General features: G+C 39.5%; 1 long non-coding RNA gene and 1 other non-coding gene across 2 annotated transcripts in view; both read left to right on the forward strand.

Annotated features, from left to right (window-relative positions):
- Nucleotides 1-22,555, forward strand: part of LOC129035676 (uncharacterized) — a 120,056-nt gene that overhangs the window by 24,468 nt on the left and 73,033 nt on the right. The window lies entirely within an intron of this gene.
- On the forward strand, nt 4,949-5,007 carry LOC129035948 (U7 small nuclear RNA). The gene has a single exon (XR_008502427.1). It is a non-coding gene; the product is annotated as a U7 small nuclear RNA (small nuclear RNA).

A 22,555-nucleotide genomic window follows, 5' to 3' on the forward strand; every position in this document is an offset into this window, starting at 1 on the left:
GCACAGGAAAGCCCTGCCCCCATAATTCAATTACCTCCCACTGCATTACTCCCACAACACATGGGAATTCAAGATAAGATTTGGTGGGGACACAGCCAAACCATATCATCCTGTCCCTGGCCCCACCCAAATCTCATGTCTTCACATTTCAAAACCAATCATGCCTTCCCAACAGTTCCCCAAAGTCTTAACTCATTTCAGCATTAACTCAAAAGTCTATAGTCCAAAGTCTCATCCAAGACAAGGCAAGTCCCTTGCACCTACAAGCCTGTAAAACCAAAAGCAAGTTAGTTACTTCCTAGATACAATGGGGGTACAGGCATTTGGTAAATACAGCCATTCCAAATGGGAGAAATTGGCCAAAACAAAGGGGCTACAGGCCCCATGCAAGTCCAAAATCCAGTGGGGCAGTCGCATCTTAAAGCTCCAAAATGATCTCCTTTGACTCCATGTCTCACATCCAGGTCACGCTAATGCAAGAGGTGGGCTCCCACGGCCTTGGGCAGCTCCACCTCTGTAGCTTTGCAGGGCATAGCCCCCCTCCTGGCTTTTTTCGCAGGCTGGCATTGAGTGTCTGTGGCTTTTCCAGGCACACAGTGCAAGCTGTCGGTGGATCTACCATTCTGGGGTCTGGAGAATGGTGGCCCTCTTCTCACAGCTCCACTAGGTAGTGCCTCAGTAGGGATTCTGTGTGGGGACTCCAAACCCACATTTCCCTTCTGTGCTGCCCTAGCAGAGGCTCTCCATGAGGGCCTGCCCCTGCAGCAGACTTCTGCCTGGGCATCCAGGCGTTTCTGTACATCTGATATCTAGGCGGAGGTTCCCAAACCTTAATTCTTGACTTCTGTGCACCTGCAGGCTCAACACCAATAGAAGCTGCCAAGGTTTGGGGTTTCCACCCTCTGAAGCAACAGCTTGAGCTATACCTTGGCCCCTTTTAGTCACAGCTAGAGCAGCTGGGATGCAGGGCACCAAGGGCTTCACACAGCAGTGCCCCACTCTACTGGTACCAATTTACTGTATTCATCAGTTTTCATGCTGCTGATACATACCTGAGACTGGGAAGAAAAAGAGGTGGTAATGGACTTTTCAGTTCCACATGGCTGGGGAGGCCTGTCAGTCATGGTGGAAGGTGAAAGGCATGTCTTACATGGTGGCAGACAAGAGAAGAGAGCTTGTGCAGGGAAATTCCCCTTTTTAAAACCATCAGCTCTTGTAAGACTTATTCACTATCACAAGAACAGCCTGGGAAAGACCTGCCCCCATGATTCAATTACCTTCCAGCAGGTCCCTCCCACAACATGTGGGGACACAGCCAAACCATATCACCTTGCATTGATACATGTAATCTCAATGAAATAATGCAAATTTTCTTTATGCTTTGTTTCTCTGTTCTGCCAACTGAAGCTGAGTGGATAATTTGGGGTATTATTTTCCTCAGTAGTCACAGTAATCACATTCAACCAGATGGTACAAATATATGAGGAAGCAGTTGCGCAAAGTGAAGAGGGTTCTTGGACCTGGCACAGCTTTCCTGTGCTCTGCATTTGGAAAATTTCTGAGTCAGCAAGCCCTGAAGACATCGCCAATAGGACGCTATTTCTTCCCAGGGTCTGCCCATATTTCTCATGGCTCCAAGAACTACATTCCACAAGATTATTTTAATGTTCAACCATACATCTAGAAACTTGTTTAGATGGAAATAATGACAAAAATGACCCAGATGATTATCCTTTGAATTTATAGGGCACTTTTCTGAGGGACTCCAAATTCTTCTAAGGCTAGAAGTCTCCCCATCACTTCTCCTCCCTAACTACCATAATCCAAAAAGTAGTGATTACACCTATACATGAAGACTTATTTCAAGAATTTAAATACTTTTTAAAGAATTAACCATAAATACAGAGTCCTGGCATGTTCCACCCATAACCTGACACCAGGAATTATGAAATAGGAAGCTGGCAGTGAGTTATGGTGCTTACTCTGGTTGTAAAGTAGTTTACTTTCTGCTTGAGTAAAGCATTAAGACGTGCGTCAGGTATCGTTAGAGAAGTTGTTCAGCAACTGTCAGCTCCCAAATAATTACAGACCACGGTTTCTTCTAAGATGTGCTCCCCACTTCCCACCATGGCAGTAACTGCCTTACGCCACCTGTTCCATCAGCATTGCATGTGAGAATGTGAGGGACAGGCCTGCTGCTTGCCTGAGGTTAATGATTACCCTGTGGATTTTCTCTACAATTTACACATTCTAATGTTTTCCTGCTGTGTATGATCACCTGGCAACTTTTACAGGGAATGAAAGAAGTGCACTGCAGGTCAAGATTACCCATAGACTTTCTCACTGACTCTGAGTGTGTGTGGGTGTGGGTGTCGATGTGTGTGGTGTGTGTGGGTGTGTGTGTAATTAACAACATTGCTGCAGTACCTTTGAACCACATTGGAAAAGGAGGAACCAAAGGCAAGAAAATGACTTGAATCAAAATCATCTCTCCAAGTGTATTATTGATCCATAGAAGGAATGTTCTTGTAAGGTTGCAAAATGACGTTCATGAGGGCTATGTGCATACTGCTTAGGACAGATATTACTGCTCTATATATTTAAATTGATGTTTTGCAAAATAAACACAAGCACATGACATGAACCTTCGTCAACATTCCTTAAATACTGCCTTTACTAAGGAAAGCACGGGTCTTCATGTGGTTAAGAGACCATAATTTTGGCCTAGGAAGCTAGTCTTTATGTTGAGAAAATGAAAGCCCTTTGAAAATTAATAGTTCTGCATGTCTTCATTCACTTTACAAGGGCACAACCATGCTGATTCCTGCACTGTAGCAATTTAAGGAGAGTAAGCATCAGCCTGACCTGAGAGATATGAATCATGATGTAATCTTCCCCAGATTGCCCTCATTCATCCAGCCTTCCACAACTTCCCAGTTCACTACAGTAATACACATCTCCTCCAGACACTTCTGAGAGTTGAGGCTGGACATCTCAGTAAATATGAACAGAGCCTCTTTCCCAATAAGTTAGCTAATTTAGGTTAGCACATTAAAATTCCCTGAAATGGTATTTGGAGTCTCTTGGAACATTTTATTCCTTAGGCAAATGTGGCCCAAAATAAAATTGCATTTCCCCAAAATGCATCTGTTCCAAGGTTCAGGCCCATCCACAGAAAAATACAGCTGCCTCTCTGTGGCTTACCCTGCCTGGATCCCTAATGAGGCTCTGCTAATCTCCAATTCCTGTAAGCGGCTCATTTCTTACTACCTCTTGGGCTTACAGCTGTGTGGCTTTTGGGATGAGATTCTTTTCAAAAAGCTATGTTGAAAGGCAATCCATTTGATCAGAGAGTAATATCTTGACTTCATCTTTTATCAGTTCCCAGTGATACTTGGGCTGCAGGTGGAATCCTGCAGTTACCTTGTTTAACATTAAAAATAATTTCATTTTCCTGCCAGAAGCTGGTCTTACTGATCATGTTGCTGCTTAGAAGCCTGGAGAATCATGACTTTTACCTAACTTTTAGTAGTGAGAGATGGCAGATAATTCTAATTAAGAAAGAAACACAGATGGGGAGAAAGACTGCAATGCAGAACAAGAATAACAAGTCTACTGTAGTAGTGATTTCCATAATCCAAAAGAGAAAGGGAAATTGTCAAGGCAGCAGGAATTGCTTTCAAGAGCAGTCTCTACTCCAAGAATAAAGCAGAGATGCAGCTGAACTTACTCAGATCCTCTACTTCTTTATTCAGTACGGTTGAAGATTTCAATTTAATCTAGTGCTGCAAAACCAGCAGTTCAGTAGAAAACACCACCAATTCTGAAGGGAAAATCAGTTTACTATTGCATTAACTATATTTAAATTCAGAAGGTCTGAAAACATTTTCCCCAAGGCATTACTTCTTTTCTTTACTTCAAATCATTAGTTAAATCTTCTTTTTGAAGATTTAAAATTGATATAGGAACTGTCAATGCCTGTAGTCCTGTGACTTGCTGTAATTGATAGTCTGCTGACTTGGGTGTCTAATACTGTTGTCAAATGATTGAATGCTTATTAATTATATCCCTAGGCAATGGCAATGGCCATTACCCAGGGCAGCATAACATGAATGCTAAATTTGAATACAGTACAGAGAAAATCTAAGATTCTCAACAAATTAGAACCTATTTGTATATATGGCTCTCAGACAATAGATCTTCTATGTACAAGCAATAAAAAACAAGAAGCAAATCTATCTCTAGAAGTAGAGAAGTCATAGCTTTAGGGTCAGCTAAACCTAACTCCATGTAAACACATGAAGAGTCTATACTGCCTTCTGGATAATCCATTTATTCACAATTTGAGTGGTTTATAACAGATACAACCAACTCAGTAACTCACAAATGGAGAAAGTTGTGGAAATTGATCAAAGAAATACTAAACACCAAGTATCTCGCATTCAACACCGAAAATTTACAAAAATAGTCTTTAACATTCAGAATCTAAAGGATTGTTAATGAGCCTAAAGGACCTACCAGATCAGTGTCAAAGGTCCTGTAACCTAATGTAGAGAGAAGTCTGGGTTCTGTTCTGGCTAGAAAGGGATAGTGAAACAATTTCAATTGGTTGACTATTGCGTATCTCACATTTTTTATATAGCTCATTTACTTCTCATGGCAGTGCAGATCTTATTGTCTCCATTTTAAAGAAAAATAAATTGGGACCAAGATAATAGTAATAACACAACGATTGTTTTTATTACTATTAGAGTTAACATTTGGAGGAACAATATGTCAGTTAACCATACTAAGTCCTTTAACTGTATTATCTTACAGGAACCTTTCCAGAAAAGGTTGATATTTTCATCCTCAATTTATAGATGAAGAAATTGAGGCTTGCAGAGTTAGAATAATTTGCCCAAGATTACACAGCAAAAACAATAATACCAAGATTAATACCACAGTCAAGAGCAGCTCTTTCAGAATTTGTCTAGCAGGATTTCTAGTTTTTACCAGAAAACCTCCCACAAAAATAAAACCAAACAACAACAACAAAATCCCAGTCACTTCTACCACCAATTGGGACAGATATGATATGCTTTACTTGCTATAAATCTGATAATTTTTCAAGTTACTGGTAATGTGAAATGTGATGGTCCTCTGTAAATTACCAGTAACAAGTGCAATAATTGAAAGTGTATGGTATTCACTAGGAAAATAAAGGCAATATTTAAAATATGAAACCTGGACCAGGCCCAGTGGCTCACACTTGTAATCGCAACCCTTTGGGAGTTGATTGCTTGAGGCCAGGAGTTTGAGACCAGCCTGGGCAACATAGTGAGACCCTGTCTCTGCAAAAAAAACCAAAAACTTAGTTGGGCATGGTGGCAGACACCTGTAGTCCTAGCCACTAGGGAAGAAAGATGATTTGAGCCCGAGAGTTGGAGGTTGCAGTGACCTATGATTGTGCCACTGCACTCCAGCCTGGGCAGCAGAGTGAGACCCTATCAAAAATAAATAAATAAATAAAGCATAAAATCTAGTGTCAGGTATTCGTGGTCTAGTCAGTGATATACTCAGCAGGAGTATTACAGTTTTTAGTCCCTGCATTAGTATAGCAAATAAACAACTTCCATGAACTTCTTACCAAAAAATTCATGGTGATACCAACATTGCTTTGAACACCAATAAATACATTCATAGCTCGTTTATCCTCATCAGTTAAACTGCATCTTATAAAAGCACAATTAACTATTGACTTCATGATTAAAGGTTGTTCTCGATTTCAAGACTGGGGACCCTTGAAGATTTTGATAGCCAAGGTTACATTTGTTTTTTTGATTATTGCTGTCTCAGCAAAATTATGAAATACCGGCCGGGCACGGTGGCTCACGCCTGTAATCCCAGCACTTTGGGAGGCCAAGGCAGGTGGATCACCTGAGGTCAGGAGTTTGAGACCAGCCTGGCCAATGTGGTGAAACCCCGTCTCTACTGAAAATACAAAAATTAGCCAGGCCTGGTGGCACACACCTGTACTCCCAGCTACTAGGGAGTCTGAGGCAGGAGAATCACTTGAACCCAGGAGGCGGAGGTTGCAGTGAGCCGAGATCACGCCATTGCACTCCAGCCTGGGCGAAAAGAGTGAAATTCCATCTCAAAAAAAAAAAATATATATATATATATATATAATTTATATTTATATGAAATACCTTAAGATCTACAAATTGATAAACAAAAAGTTCCAGGAAGAAGTTTGGAAATATTCTTGAATTGTACTAAAGCACCTACAGGATTTCAAAGTAATCTGCCAGACATGTTATCTTATGTAGGTTTTATAGTCTCTGGGGATTTTCTACTTACTGACTGCATGAGAGGCCCAGGAACTACTAGAGTGTGCACATAACAGTGTGTGTCTCTCTACTTCCCAGGCTCCCTTGCAGCTGAGTTGGCCATATGACTGACAGCAAGCCCTGGAATGCAGCCAGAAGTGATAGAAGCCTCTTTCACACCATGCTCCTAAAATATTCCAAGAAATTTTCCAAACCCACTCTCTTTAGTCCGTGCAACTGGAGGTGAAAGTTTTAGAAAGGGCAAAGTCACTTAATGGAAGGGGCCCAGATCTAGCCTCTCGGAGCCAAGCTGTCCAACTAGAAATTCAGCATTAGTATTTGCAGTTGAGTATTAACCTTTGTCAGGCTAAGCCATAGAGAATTGTTTTAATTGCAGTCAGCCTGATTTTACAGTGACCTTGGATCCAGAATATTACTTAGATATTACTAGTATCTACTTCATAAAGTCTCTGTGAGGATGGAATAAGATAATGAACTCAAATGTAAAGCAACTCCTTCTTTACATGAGTTTGAGTCTGTAGTATAAAAACTATAAGTTATGTGTTTTATGATATATGCCTCTAAAAATAAATATACATGCAATTATATATATACACACACATACACAGACAAGCATATATATATGTTTGTAAACATACACCTCACTCAGTCCATATATTCCTCCACTGTGAATAGAAATGTATAGAAAGCAAGCAGTCTTTAGGGTGGCTATTTGGTGGTTACCAGACATAGAAAAAGAAGGTAATAAAATATAAATTTCAGGACAGTCTTTCGGTGATTATGCCAGACTCCTACCAGCATCTTTCCACACCAGATCAATGGAACAGAAAATTCAATCATGTAGACTCATAGAATGGCAAGCCCACAGGGTGAATGAACTCAATATAGCTCTTTATATCAAAAGCCGAGAAATAGAGAATTCAGGTTTGTGTCCCAATATGATAGCCTCTGCATGTTATTATAAAGCAACTGTGAGCTTTTCCCAAGATAGAAAACTATTGTGACTGATTTCTGGGACTTTTAGAAGCCCCTCTATAAGCAACTGAATTAGATAGCCAAAGAACTCTTCCTAACAGTGGTTATTTCTGCATTAGGTGGTAGAAAATGAGGACCACAATTTTAGAAAAGATCCCAACACTTTCTCACTAGAAGTTACAGAAATCTTCAGAATGACTAGCATGGGTAAAAATCAGTTATACCTATAGGTTTTCAGAAGTAAAAATATGTCTTTTGGATTTGCTTTTTTTTTTTTTTTTTTTTTTGCTTAAATAAACATGTATTCTGGAACTTAAAGTAAAATAAAATTAAAAATTAAAAAAAAGAAAGATGGACAAAGTACACTAGGCAGTTAATTAGCACAAATAAAATACACATTGCCAATAAACAGAAGAAATAGTTAACCAAAAAAATTTTCTAAAATTTAGCTTATCTTGAGGCAATCTGGGGAGCTTGGACATTGGGTATACACAAATACCGGGGCTATTTAGGTAATCCTATCACAGGAACCCAACATTTTTCACTTTTCTCCAGCTCGTTAAAAAGAAAGGAAAAATGTGTATACTCAGTACAACATTCACTTAATGCCACCAATTCACTTAATGCATTGTTTACATGTGCAATAGATACTAGTTACAGTGTTGAATATAGAAATGTGTACATATGAGTTATATAGTTCCTATCCAAAAGTTAGGAGGCCCAAGACCCAGGAAGAGTTGATGTTCTTTGTAACATATTACATCAGATCACAAAAAATACCAGAATAGTTTTGTTAAATAATTTTCTTGAGTACTAAAATTTTATAAAATTATTCTATTTTTAAAATATGTTATCTTAATATACATACTAATATTTTGAAAAATTACTTGACTGTATCAGATATATTCCTATGCATATAGTTTTGTAGGAATACCATAACAAAATATCAAAAGCTGAGTGGCTTGTACGGCAGAAATGTATTTTCTCACAGTCCTGGAGGCTGGAGGGCTGCGACCAGGTAGCAGCAGGGTGGCTTCTTCTGTGGCCTCTCTCCTTGGCCACCTCTTGCAGTGTTTTCACGTGGTTTTTTCCTCTGCACGTATATCCCTGGCATCTCTCTGTGTATCCAGATGTCCTTTTTTTGTAAGTACACCAGTTAGATTGGAGTTGGGATCCACCCTAATGGCCCCATTTTAACTTAATCATCTTTTTAAAGACTCTCCAAATACAGTCAGTCTGAGGTACTGGAAGTTAGAGCTTTAACATATGAATTTTGAGAATACACAATTCAACCCCTAACACTATATCATGAATTAAATAATATAGGGGAATATAATAGAATAATCATGGACTTTAGGGGAAATTATATTAGAAACAGATTCCCGGTTGATCCAGAAGTAGATGCATCCCATGGTGGTTTTTAATCCATGGTGGTTTTTAATCCAGTGGGGGTCTTTGCCACTGGCTAAGTCATTTAAGAATATGCTGATTGTCTTCTTCAGGCCAGATATTGTGGCAGGAGCTGTACATGTCAGCAACAGTACCTGTCTTAAAGAAGCTCAGAACCCAGTGAACACCCAGGAAAAGACATGATCAATAAAAATGTAATGTAATAATAAATAAGCACAACCATAGAAGAATAGACAGGGCATTAGAAGAGCAAAGGCAACTATCTCATTCTTCCCGGAAAGAAGGAAATTTCCACAGTGTAAAGGACACTTCAGTGAAATAAGAAGCTGAGCAAGAAGAAGAAAAACGAAGAAAGTGCATTTCAGAGACAGGAAGCAACCTGGGTGAAGTTTAAAAAGTGGCAAATTCTTCTGTATGCCTAGATGAAGATGTAAGCTAGAGAATAATGATGATTTGGTCAGAAGAAGGAAGGGCCTGGTGTACTTTCTAATGCACTTGGACATATCTAGTAATGCTGCCAAATAGAACATTCTGCAATGAGGGAAATCTTCTATGTCTGAGGTGGGTTAGATAAGGTGGTCATAGCCTCTCTTAAAGAGGAACAAACCACCCAACAGTGCACAAACCACATCCTGGGCTCATGGTTAGAATATCCTGCCACAAGCTGGTAAAAGAGAAGGGGAGAAAGTCTCCAAATTTTTGCAAGCACAGAAGCCCATGATCAGTGTCTTTGGGCTAACTTATGCTCATCATAATAGTTAGAAACACTGCTGTGTAGAGAATTAAGATGCTAAGGAGGCATGCGATATATGTATTAGGATGGCAGCAATAGCGCATGTGTCCAGAAGACCACCCACAACATGCAAAGCAACAATGCCCATTCCCATCCCTTCATGAAAATCATGTAAGACTGTCATAAAAGGAGTTTCCCCAGCATCAGTTGGTGCTGTCTCACTTTTGAGCAGCCTGCTCTGATCAGCTGTCAGAGTGCACTTTTACTTTCCAATAAACTCCTTTATTTATTTTTTATTTTTTACTTTTTTGAGACAGAGTTTCACTCTTTTTGCCCAGGCTGGAGTGCAATGGTGCGATCTCTGCTCACCGCAACCTCTGCCTCCTGGGTTCAAGTGATTCTCCTGCCTCAGCCTCCTGAGTAGCTGAGATTACAGGTATGCACCACCACGCCCGGCTAATTTTTGTATTTTTAGTAGAGATGGGCTATCTCCATGTTGGTCAGGCTGGTCTCGAAATCCTGGTCTCAGGTGATCCACCCACCTCGGCCTCCCAAAATGCTGGGATTACAGGTGTGAGTCACCACACCTGGCTTCCTTTGTCTACTTTTATTTGGACTCACTCTCAAATTCCTTTGTGTGGTGAAATCAGGAACCTTAACTGGCCCACTGACAACATGTCTGTGCCGTGCAGTATGGTAGCCACTAGCCACATGCAACTATTGAGAATTTGAAATGTGTCTTGTGCCACAGAGTAACCCAATTTTTTTTAAATTTTATTTAAATTGTTTTAAATTTAAATGTAGATAGCCAACATGACTCATGACTACTGTATTTGACAGTGTAGATTTAGAAAGGGTTTTTTATCTTTTTTCTTCATCTATACTGTCCACATGCACAATACACTCCAATCAGATACATTTTTCATTACATGTGAGACGTGTAGCAGGATGTTTAAGTGGAAATTTGGCTGTGAATATATGGCAACAAGTATTAGAAACCAAAATGAGTTGCGGAATAGATCACCAAGTCAGGATTCTTCAGAAAAACAGAACCAATAGGATGTGTGTGTGGATAGAGACAGAGCCAGCAAGCTGGAGATGCAGGAGAGCTGAAGGTGGAGCGCCTGTGCAAGAGCCAGCAGGCTCGAGATCCAAGAAGAACTAATGTTTCAGTTTGAGTCTAAAGGCAAGAAAAAGCTGATGTCCCAGTTTCAAAGGAAGCAAGGCAGGAGGAATTCTGTCTTACACAGGGGAGGGTTGGTGTTTTTGTTCTATTTAGACCTCCCACTGACTGGATGAACCCATCCACATTAGGGAGGGCAGTCTGCTTTCCTCCGCCTATTGTTTTCAGTGCTGATCTCATTGCAGAACACCCACACAGGAACACCTAGAATGTTTGACCAAATATCTGGGCACCTGTAGCCCAGACAAGTTAACTCATAATATTAACCATCACACCAAGTGAAAACTAACAAGAGTACTTATTAGAGACTTAAACCTCTCACGCATGTTAAGAATATAAGAGTTTATACAGCAGTTCTGGAGAGAATTAGTGGGGACTCTAGAAAGAGCTACTCATGGGTTAGTCTGCTGTGAGAAACACCAGCTCCAAGGGAAAGGATCTGTTCACCTCTCACCTCAACCCTAATGAGAGAGCTTTGACCGAGAGCTTGGTAGGTGTCCTTGCTGTTGGAGTGACACAGTGGATTGAAGTCTGATTCCCACAGGAAAAATTCAAAAAGCAGAGTGGGGCTGGTTAGCTGTTCCAAGCAGGAGGAAGGAAGGGGAGGCAGCATATTTCAGTTGCCTGACTCCCAACTTTGGTTGACACAAAGCATGCAAGAGTGTTTGCCGTAACTAGATTTGGGCTACATGTGAACTCCTTTATTACAGGGTCACCCATAGGGGCAAACAGGCCTCAGCACAACGATGCTTAAAATACAGCATTCCTAGAGTCAGAGAAAAGTATATGACCTGCATCAAGGGAAATGTAGATGAGCGCTCGACATCTACATGTACTCTTTAGAAGTCCCAGTGTTGAGGCTTCTAAAGAGAAACACAATTTCAGCACCCAAGAAGAAGAAGGCTTTTAACTTCAGCCATGTCCTGAGAGTATGAAATCAACTTTTGAATATACCTGTCAAGTAGGATATTTCTAGCCCACATATCACTTCCTCCACTACACTTAAAACAATTAGAAACCACACTTTGCAACTTGAGAGAAGAGCTTGTCCAAAACGAAAAGGCTGATCACATTCACTTCCCCAACTGCAAGCTTTGCTACCAGTCGGCCTTAGTTAGGAAAAGAACAATAGCTGTAATCTGAGTGCAGTTGGACATTTTACCTGTAATATGAAACTAGACAAATCCAAGAGATGTCTAAGAGGCATAACTGAAGGCTTTTGATGAACATATTTCATGTAGGTAGTGAGGAAGACAGGGTTTTGAATATTATGCTTGGGTTTCTCCTTGTGTAATTCTCCCCAGCTATATATATTTGATGATCCCATGACTTTGTGTTACCTAAGATTAATTACAAAGGTCAGTGGTATGGTGGAGTTTTCATCAAGAGCAGAGAAAAAACTAGCCTCATAGAGCAAAGCATTAAGGGACCATGGAGAGAAAAAAAATCACTCTGTATCTAACAGTTGTGCTTATTTGTGTACCAGATACTTACACAATGGTATTCAAATGGTTGATCAATGAGGTGGAAGGGGTATGATCCCTAAAGCAACATCTTAGAAACTTGGGCTAGGTAAGTGAAAATTTACATTTCAGTAGCTCAAAATGCCTTTTTAGAAAGATTGTGATTCTTTCAAGATGAGAATCTCTCCTATGAAGGTTGGGGAGCCGTTACGTGATTATTAAAGGAAAATAACATAAACAGCCTTGTGTTTTAGAAAGCCCACCTTGATACTTATGTGGGAAATAGAGATGGGCTAACTTCAGACTTTAAACAGAAACACCTGCTGGGAGATAAATGCAATTGTTCCGGTGAAAGTTGATGAGAACCTGAGCTAAGAAGATAAGGTAAGAAATGCAACAAAGGGAAGAATTTCAGGAGATATTTAAGAGGCAAAATTAACAGATCTTGATAACAAAATCAGATGTAGGTGATGGGAAAGAGAGGCTGTGAGGACGATGTTCAGGTTTCTGACGGGTAATTCTCTCTAGCTGTATTATAGTAGAAACTCCAGAGGCATGAGCTGTGGCTTGGATCAAGGTGGTCCTTATACTTATCAAGTTAGAGCCAGTCCTGACTTTACGAGGTGGGCGCTCTGCTATATCACATCACTGTATCATATTACCTTCCTGTGATAAGCAGAATAAGGGTCCCACAAAGATGTCTATGTTCTAATCCTGGAAACTAAATATGTTAGGATACCTAGCAAAGGGAATTAAGGTTGCACGTGAAATTAGGTTGCTAACCAGCTAAAAATAGGGGTCGTATCCTGGATTTATTCAGGTGGGCCCAATGTAATAAAAAGGCCCTTAAACTTGAAAGAGGGAGGCCGAAGAGTCAGTGTCATGGTGATACAATGTGAGACTTGAACAGCCTTTGCTGAATTTGAAAATGGAAGGGAGCCAGAAATGGAAGAACATAGGCAGGCTTCAAAGCTGGAAAAAAAAAAAATCACATTTTTCCCTAGAACCTTCAGAAAAGAATATAGTCAAGCCAATACCTTGATTTTGTCCCAGTGAGACCCACTGCAGACTTCTGACCTCCAGAATGGTAAGATGATAAATCTGTGTTGTTTGAGTCCACTGAGTTTGTGGGAATTTGATACAGCTGCCCTGGGAAACAAATACACTTATCATTTATCCTTTCTCAGCAAATCCCTACTCTCAGATTCATCCACATTTCTAACTTGTTTACCTCTAACTAATGCTTTATTTATAGTTTTCTTGACTTGTTATTTGCAACTTATTTAAACAGTATTATAAGGCTAGTCATTGTGTGCCTACTGCTGTGTAACTATCACTGGAGTAAGTTAAACTACCAGGTGTATTTCCTATGAACAGTTAGGCCCATCAAATTATCTCAGTGCAAACATGAACAATAAGAACACCTTGTGTTGCAGTCTCTTTTTTTCTGCTTATCTGATCGCCACACAACTAAAACATTTCCCAAGTAATAAATAATTTAGTTATAAAATTTGGGCAGCTTTCTGTCACAAGATATATTTATTTTGCTGCTGAATTAATTAATGTTTGGGAAATGCCGTGTAAATGTTAGCTCTTATCCTCTTCTTATTTATAGTAAGTACATAACCTGAAACTTAAGTCCATGCAACAGAAAATGCTGTGGACCATAAGTGGTAATGATGGGTTAACATTATTTGTCCTTATGACTTTATCTGTAACCTGCATATAAAATTCAGAACTTGAAATGATGAAGATAATATCTCTCCATCCTAGCTTGGCCCCACACTCATGAAACACAGATGTGAATGATTTTTGACTGGCAGATTTCAAAATGACTATGCAGCCACTACAACTTTTATATAACTTTAAAATTCTGGAAGAGGAATGCAAGACTCTGTCCAAATTGTGTGCTTGGGGCAATGAGAATATTATATGTACAGTCCAAAATATATTTCCAAATACAGGTAAACAAAGACTATTTTGATTCTGTTTTAAGGTCGCAAATAGTCTGTCATGGAGTTTAGATTGTGAGTCTCCCTGCTAGAAGATGGGTCGCAATTGGAAGAGTGCTTTATATTCCCTGCACCACTGCCAAATGATCCTAGAGGTTAACAGAAAACAGCAATGGGGCTTGCAAAGACAAGGACTGAATTATATACTTGGTAAGACTAGGAATGATGAGAACATTGTATTCTTCAAACAAAGTAACAGCCAGACAGGCAAAAGAACAAAGAATCTGGCCTCCAAGTAATCCTTAATTATAACCCTGCAACCTAAAAGGACAAGAATATAAAGTGGGTCAAGAAGAAATGCATGAATTATATAAGTAAAGAAAACTGAAACACATCTCCAGGTACAAAGCAAGCTAGCTATAATTTACTACTATAAAATTCAAGAATTTTGTACCCTAGCTTATGCTATTAATCCATAAAGATACCAAAGCCTTCAATATAAAATGATACCAGAAGCTGTAATTTAATTAAGGCTGAGGTACTATAGTTATTAATTACATGTGAAATAGTAAATATTTAAAATATTTGAAAATTGCTTGTATTTCTTAAAATTGAGTAATATGCTATAAATCTCAAAAGGCAGGGTAATTGCAGTCTCCGTGGCAAGTCTGTTTGTGCAGCAAAACCTGTATAGCATCTCTGGAGAACTAAGGTATAATCTGCAGCTGTGTAATTGAAGAAGATCTGACACATGGAACTATACAACAAGTTATTTTCAACTAGCAGAGCTTAGGATATTTTTCTTTCAGAATAAAAGTGCAGAATTCTGGATTATAATTCTATTTCTACCACACTAAAATAGCTCACAAATGCTTATTCTATGTTAGAAGCAGGCCTTGAAATGGATAGTCCAAATGTATGGAATTTCACCACTTTTTGACAATGTAATTTTTGACTAATTTTTCAACACCATAAGCAAAATGCACCTGAACCCATATACACAGTGAATCCTGGGTGGGAATGTTGATTTAAATGTGTGTTTGCAATAAGTAAACATCCTGAAACACATCATCTTCCTGTTCACATTAACTGCCTCTATCAAATATTGAAACCAAAGTATTTTGTTATTCAAAAGAATATTGTTTTATGCCTATGTATGGATGGGTGTTCCAATCATCTTACAGACTCTAGTGCAATATGAGATACTTGCAAACTTTCATAGCCTATGCTGTATGGAAGCTTTGTAGTTTCTTCTCCACTTCCTTAATCTGAGAGTAGTTGGTTTGTCCCTGAGTTTTCCTGGGTGAATTGACTTTCCACCAAGTGTCATCAAGAGAGTTTGATTTCTGGTTCTTGCCTTAATGAATAAGAGTTGCAATTCCAAGTAGTTAGCTGTGGACCACACCCAGGTATACCTCTGAAGTAACCTTAGCATAAGTTCCGTTAGTAGATACAACCCAGATCCTCTCTACCTCATGAGAATCTAGCTAAAGGAAAGGGCACAGGATTACCAAGGGCTCCTAAGAAGTTTCCAGCTTTTCATTGGCCATTTAAAAAACTTCATATCATTGGTGGGACTCGGAACAATGAGGACTCTGTTCTTCATAAATGGACCTTAAGATTGTTTTACAGGTTAAAGGAGGGAATTCAGCTCATTACAAAGACTTCATTCAAGGTCAGGATGTGGCTGGAAAAGCAGCCTCTCTAAGAACATGGTTTGAAAGGAAATCTGTGAGGAAGTAACAGAAAATGACTCACAAGCCAGCCACATGCACATCAGTGCACGTTAGCAGGATGGCAGATGTCACAGGGAGGTATAGTGCCCTTGGTGCCTTTTGGATCCCAATATTTTAATTTTTACCCCTTATTGTTATATAGTAATATCCCTAACCCTGCATGTGGCACAACTGTTTTAATAAAGACAGTTATAATGAGTGGATAAAGAAAATGTGGTATATATACACCATGGAACACTACTCAGCCATTAAAAGGAACAACATAATGTCTTTTGCAGCAACTTGGATGGAGCTGGAGACCATTATTCCAAATGAAGTAACACGGGAGTGGAAAACCAAAAATCCTGTGTTCTCACTCATAAGTGGGAGCTAAGCTATGAGTACACAAAGACATACAGAGTGATATAATAGACTTTACAGACACAGAAGGAGGAGGGTGGGAGGGGGGCTAGGGATAAAAAAAACTACACATTAAGTACAATGTTTACTACTCAGGTGACGGGAACACTAAAATCTCAGAATTCACCACTATATAATTCATCCATGTTACAAAAAAACACATGTACCCCAAAAGCTATTGAAATAAAAAATAATAAAGACACTATTATGAAGATACTAGAATTAGTTCATACAAAACTAGCATGTGAGCTTCTTTGGTAGATGATAAACTCTGTGAGGGAGGGACATATTCACTTTTGCATGCCCAGAATCTAGCATAATATTTGGCAGACAGTGGGTGCCAGAGAAGTGTTTATTAATTTGGATTTTTTAATGTCCCTCAATTGTTTAATGTCTGTCTTCCTTAGCATAGGTATTTCCTAGTCCCTAGAAACTGTGAATAATGAGGTATAAAGCACATACTTATGGTAACATCATACACTGTGTCACAAGATTGATCCTAACATAGCTTTACTTTTATGTACCTTTTATTTCACTTATTACATAGATGTGAGTGAACACCCCAAGGAAAGACAAGTGTTAGGGCTTTAGACATAGTTAAGAACGTGAACATGCACATTAGCCTATAGTTTGGGAGCAACATAAACACTAGAAAACTTCATTAGTCTCCTTCAAGGGTGTGTTCATAGTAGGTACTCAACAGATGTTAAGTGACTGACTGCTAAAGGAATAATGGGGGCTTTGGGCACTTGTCAAAAATAAAAGCTGAATTAATGATGAGAATAAATTTCTGACCAACATGGGAAAATACCTGTACTATTAAATCCTGGATAGCTATAATTGTGCCCAGGATCCCATTTCTTCCATTCCACTAGCCGATTCAAAAGTAGAGCAAATGTGCAAAAGATTCTGTGATATGATTTTCAGAGCACAATTTTCTTCATCTTCCTTTCTTTCAGCCCCAATAAAAAAAAAAAAAAAGTCCCACAAAGGTGTAGGATCTCACTTTGCCTGCATTAATTCCCTGTCCTTTGCCCAGTTTCTCCTCTCTTGGAAGGCAGAGGCAGCTTCTGATTTTGATCACTTCATGTCCAGGTAAGCAGCGCTGGGAAGCACATGGGGGGAGGTCATTGAAGAGAAGAGCTACCATGCTTCCAGCTTTACTTAGGACACAGACTGCAAAGGCTCAATAGTCCAGAACAAAACAATCTTTATCTGAAGCTTGACAATCCCTATTTGCAGAACACTTACTGGCATCAGCTGAAAATTTGCTTTTCTTTAAAACCTTTCTCCCTGGAAACGTCACATGCAGGGCAGCTCACCTCTATCATGGGAATGGCACCTCCTCTAGTTGAGGTGAAAACTGGAAAGATGAAAAACTGGCCTGTTCTTAACCTGAATTTCCATGAACCCTTGGAAGCATTCAATAAGGTACTCCAAAGCCTGAGTGAAGGATGAGTGGAGAGGCAAGATAAAAATGTGGTTATTCTTATGACTTAATATCTTGGAAAACTCAGATCTGTTGGTGCTTGATTTATTTGCAGATTTCTATAATGTCAGAAAACTAAGCAGAGCTCATAGGATTAACATTTTCTCTACTTTTAGTACACACACATACACATAAAGCACAGTTACTCAATGACCAAAGAGAAAACTTCCAAAAAACCCCTTATGCAGGAGAGCCTTGCCAAGATTTTCAGGTCTTGATGTTCAGTTCCATTAGCATAGCAGGTCAATATCCATTAAGTGTAGACAGTCCCTCACACAGTAAGAACCACTGTGGGTTAGTGGTTCAGAGCATGGTTTTGGAGGTGCACTGCTGGGCTTGGAATCCTAGCTCACCCATTCAATATTATGTGACTCTATGTACATTATTTAACCCCTTGGAGCTTCATTCTTATCTATGAAGTGGAGAGGAGATGATGATAATGTACCTCCCTCACAAGTATTTAATAAAAGTGATAAACTTGGAAAAGTATATGTAACATAGTGAGTGCTTTACAAGTATTAGTCGTACCTAAATTGGCATTTGAACACTACATTAGAAAGAAAGTTGGAGAAAATAGTGGGTAGGCTTTGTTGTCTTAGGATGAGAAAGTATTGTTTAAATGATTTTTAAAAAGAAGAAGAAAATAAAAAACCCTTGGGAGCATAAAAAGAAATAAGGCCCAAGACTGTTGTGATAACATATTATGCAAGAAGAAGAAAGGTCCTTGAACTATGGCAACAAGGATAAATATGTTTTTCATGAACATTTAAAAATTTCTGTGATTGAATCAGCCAACCATTAAATTTTAAATTAAGAAAGACTTATAGAGAATATAGACAACCATCTAGGCAACAAAAATGAAGATTAAAAGAAGTATTAATATGATTTTTACATAATCTCTTTATAATATTAATATAAATGTCTGCAAAGTAGACTAGTGTAGGTATACCAAAACTTCTGTACAAAAAATTAAACTTAGATTAAGTATTCCTAACAAATCAAGCAAGTTGCCCATAGAAAATATATTTTTGCTTTCATATGTAAACACATCTAAATACCTATTACAAAAGAAAAAGCAAGAAAAATGCTTTCTTTTTAAGTGCACCCCAAGGTAGCAATAATGTTATTAGTTCCACTTGGGATTTATTCACATATTCATTATATGAATGATGTATAGATATATACATATGTAGAGAGAGATCAGTTTCCTGACCACTATATTAATATTTGCATAAGGTGTTATGACATTTTAAAGGCATTTAAAATCATTGAACACCATCCCCAATTTTCAAGATTTAAAATTAAAGCCCAAAAAGAATAACTAATTTCTCTAAATTATATATAAACTAATTCACAGTCTGATGATAGTTTCTTTTGCTGTGTGGAAGCTCTTTAGTTTAATTAGATCCCATTTGTCAATTTTGGTTTCGTTGCAATTACTTTTGGTGTTTTAGTCATGAAGTCTTTGCCCATGCCTATGTCCTGAATGGTATTGCCTAGGTTTTCTTCTAGGGTTCTTATGGTTTTAGGTTTTACATTTAAGTCTTTAATCCATCTTGAGTTAATTTTTGTATAAGGTGTAAGGAAGGGATCCAGTATCAGTTTTCTGCATATGGCTAGCCAGTTTTCCCAGCACCATGTATTAAATAGGGAATCCTTTCCCCATTGCTTGTTTTTGTCAGGTTTGTCAAAGATCAGTTGGTTGTAGATGTGTGACATTATTTCTGAGGCCTCTGTTCTGTTCCATTGGTCTATATATCTGTTTTGGTACTAGTACCATGCTGTTTTGGTTACTGTCGCCTTGTAATATAGTCTGAAGTCAGGTAGCATGATGCCTCCAGCTTCGTTGTTTTTGCTAAGGATTGTCTTGACTATACAGGCTCTTTTTTGGTTCCATATGAAATTTAAAGTTGTTTTTTCTAATTTTGCAAAGAAAGTCAAAGGTAACTTGATGGGAATAGCATGGAATCTATAAATTACTTTGGGCAGTATGGCCATTTTCATGATATTGACTCTTCCTATCCATAAGCATGGGATGTTTTTCCATTTGTTTGTGTCCTCTCTTATTTCCTTGAGCAGTGGTTTATAGTTCTCCTTGAAGAGGTCCTTCACACCCCTTGTAAGTTGTATTTCTAAGAATTTTATTGTCTTTGTAGCAATTGTGAAACTATCATCAAAGTGAACAGGCAACCTACAGAATGGGAGAAATTTTTTGCAATCTATCCATCTAACAAAGATTTAATATCCAGAGTCTAAAAGAAACTTTAAAAAATTATAAGAAAAAAAAAACCCCATCAAAAAGTGGGCAAAGGATATGAACAGACACTTTTCAAAAGAAGACATTTATGTGGCCAAGAAACATATGAAAAAAAGCTTATCATCACTGGTCATTAGATAAATGCAAATCAAAACCACAATGAGATACCATCACATGCCAGTTAGAATGGCGATTATTAAAAAGTCAGGAAATAACAAATGCTGGCAAGGCTGTGGAGAAATAGGAACACTTTTACACTGTTGGTGGAAGTGCAGATTAGTTCAACCATTGTGGAAGACAGTGTAGCGATTCCTCAAGGATCTAGAACCAGAACTACCATTTGACCAGCAATCCCATTACTGGCTATATACCCAAAGGATTATAAATCATTCTGCTATAAAGACATGTGCACATGTATGTTTATTGCAGCACTATTTACAATAGCAAAGATTTGGAACCAACCCAAATGCTCATCGATGATAGACTGGATAAAGAAAATGTGGCACATATACACCATGGAATACTGTGCAGCTATAAAAAAGAATGAGTTTGTGTCCTTTGCAGGGACATGGATAAAGCTGGAAACCATCATTCTCAGCAAACTAGCACAGGAACAGAAAACCAAACACTGCATGTTCTCACTCATAAGTTGGAACTGAACAATGAGAACACATGGACACACGGAGGGGAACATCACACATCGGGGCCTGTCGGAGGCTGGGGGCCAAGGGGAGGGAGAGCATTAGGACAAATACCTAATGCATGAGGGGCTTAAAACCTAGATAATGGGTTGATAGGTGCAGCAAACCATTATGGCACATATATATCTATGTAACAAACCCACACATTCTGCACATCTATCCCAGAACTTAAAGTAAAATAAATAAAAATAAATGACCAGGCACGGTGGCTGACACCTGTAATCCCAGCACTTTGGGAGGCCGAGGCAGGTGGATCATGAGGTCACAAGATCAAGATCATCCTGGCCAACATGGTGAAACCCCGTCTGTACTAAAAATACAAAAATTAGCTGGGCGTGGTGGCGTGCACCTGTAGTCTCAGCTACTCGGGAGGCTGAAGCAGGAGAATCCTGAAGGCGGAGGTTGCAGTGAGCCGAGATCGTGCCACTGCACCCCAGCCTGGGCGACAAAGCGAGACTCCATCTCAAAAATAAATAAATAAATAAATAAATTTTAAAAATAGTAATAATTCACAGGTTTGTCTCACACAAAGAGAGTTTGTGTTCACTCATGGAAGTAAAACAACATTGCATGGCTCATGTATTTGTTTCCTGGGACTGCTTTAAGACATTACCACAAATTGAGTGGCTTAAAACAAGAGAAATTTATTCTCTTCTGGTTCAGTAGGCCAGAAGTCTAGAATCAAGGTGTGGGCAGGGCTGCACTCCTTCTAGAGGCTCTAGGGAATCATGCATTTCTTGCCTCTTCAGCTTCTGGTGACTGTAGGCAATTCCTTAGTGTGTTGTCTCATCTCTCCACTCTGTCTTCACACTAGCTTCTCTCCGCAGTCTAACTCCAAACTTCCTCGTATACAGCCCACATAGGATAATCCATGGTAAATCCTCCTCTCAAGACCCTTAACTTGGCTGGGTGCAGTGGCTTAAGCCTATAATCCCAGCACTTTGGGAGACCAAGGTGGGCAGATCACTTGAGGTCAGGAGTTCAAGTCCAGGCTGGCCAACAAAATGAAACCCTCTCTCTACTAAAAAATATACAAAAATTAGCAGGGCCTGGTGGTGGGCGCCTGTAATCCTAGCTACTCAGGAGGCTGAGGCAGGAAAATTGCTTGAACCCTCGAGGAGGAGGCTGCAGTGAGCCAAGATCCCACTACCATACTCCAGTCTGGGCAACAGAGCAAGACTCCATCTCGAAAAAACAAAACAAAACCTTTAAAGTCATCACATATTTTGCCATATAGTTTGGGTATTAGGATGCTGGAGGTCCACTCCAGACCCTGTTTGCCTGGGTGTCACCAGTGGAGGCTGCAGAACAGCAAATATTGCAGAATGGCAAATGTTCCTGCCTGATCCTTCCTCTGGAAGCTTCGTCTCAGAGGGGCACCCGGCCATATGAGGTGAACATATGGGGCTTGGGGGGCTTTTGAAGAGCAACATTCATCCCACTACAGCCAGGCTATGTTAATGAGTCTACAGGTACCTCCAAAACGAATATTCTATTTCTTAAAGGCTTCAGATGGTAAAAAGCTTAAGAAATCATATTCATGTCTATGAGGCGATCATTTCCAAGATGGCCAAATAGGAACAGCTCCAGTCTACAGCTCCCAGCATGAGCGACGCAAAAGACGGGTAATTTCTGCATTTCCAACTGAGGTACTCAGTTCATCTCACTGAGGCTTGTCGAACAGTGGGTGCAGCCCACGGAGTATGAGCCAAAGCAGGGTGGGGCACTGCCTCACCTGGGAAGCACAAGGGGTCAGGGAATTCCCCTTCCTAGCCAAGAGAAGCCATGACAGATGGTACCTGGAAAATCGGGACACTCCCACCCTAATACTGCACCTTTCCAACAGTCTTAGCAAATGGCACACTAGGAGATTATATCCTGCTCCTGGCTCAGAGGGTCCCACGCCCACGGAGCCTTGCTCACTG

The sequence above is a fragment of the Pongo pygmaeus genome, chromosome 3 (assembly GCF_028885625.2).
Source record: "Pongo pygmaeus isolate AG05252 chromosome 3, NHGRI_mPonPyg2-v2.0_pri, whole genome shotgun sequence".
NCBI classification, from domain to species: Eukaryota; Metazoa; Chordata; class Mammalia; order Primates; family Hominidae; genus Pongo; species Pongo pygmaeus.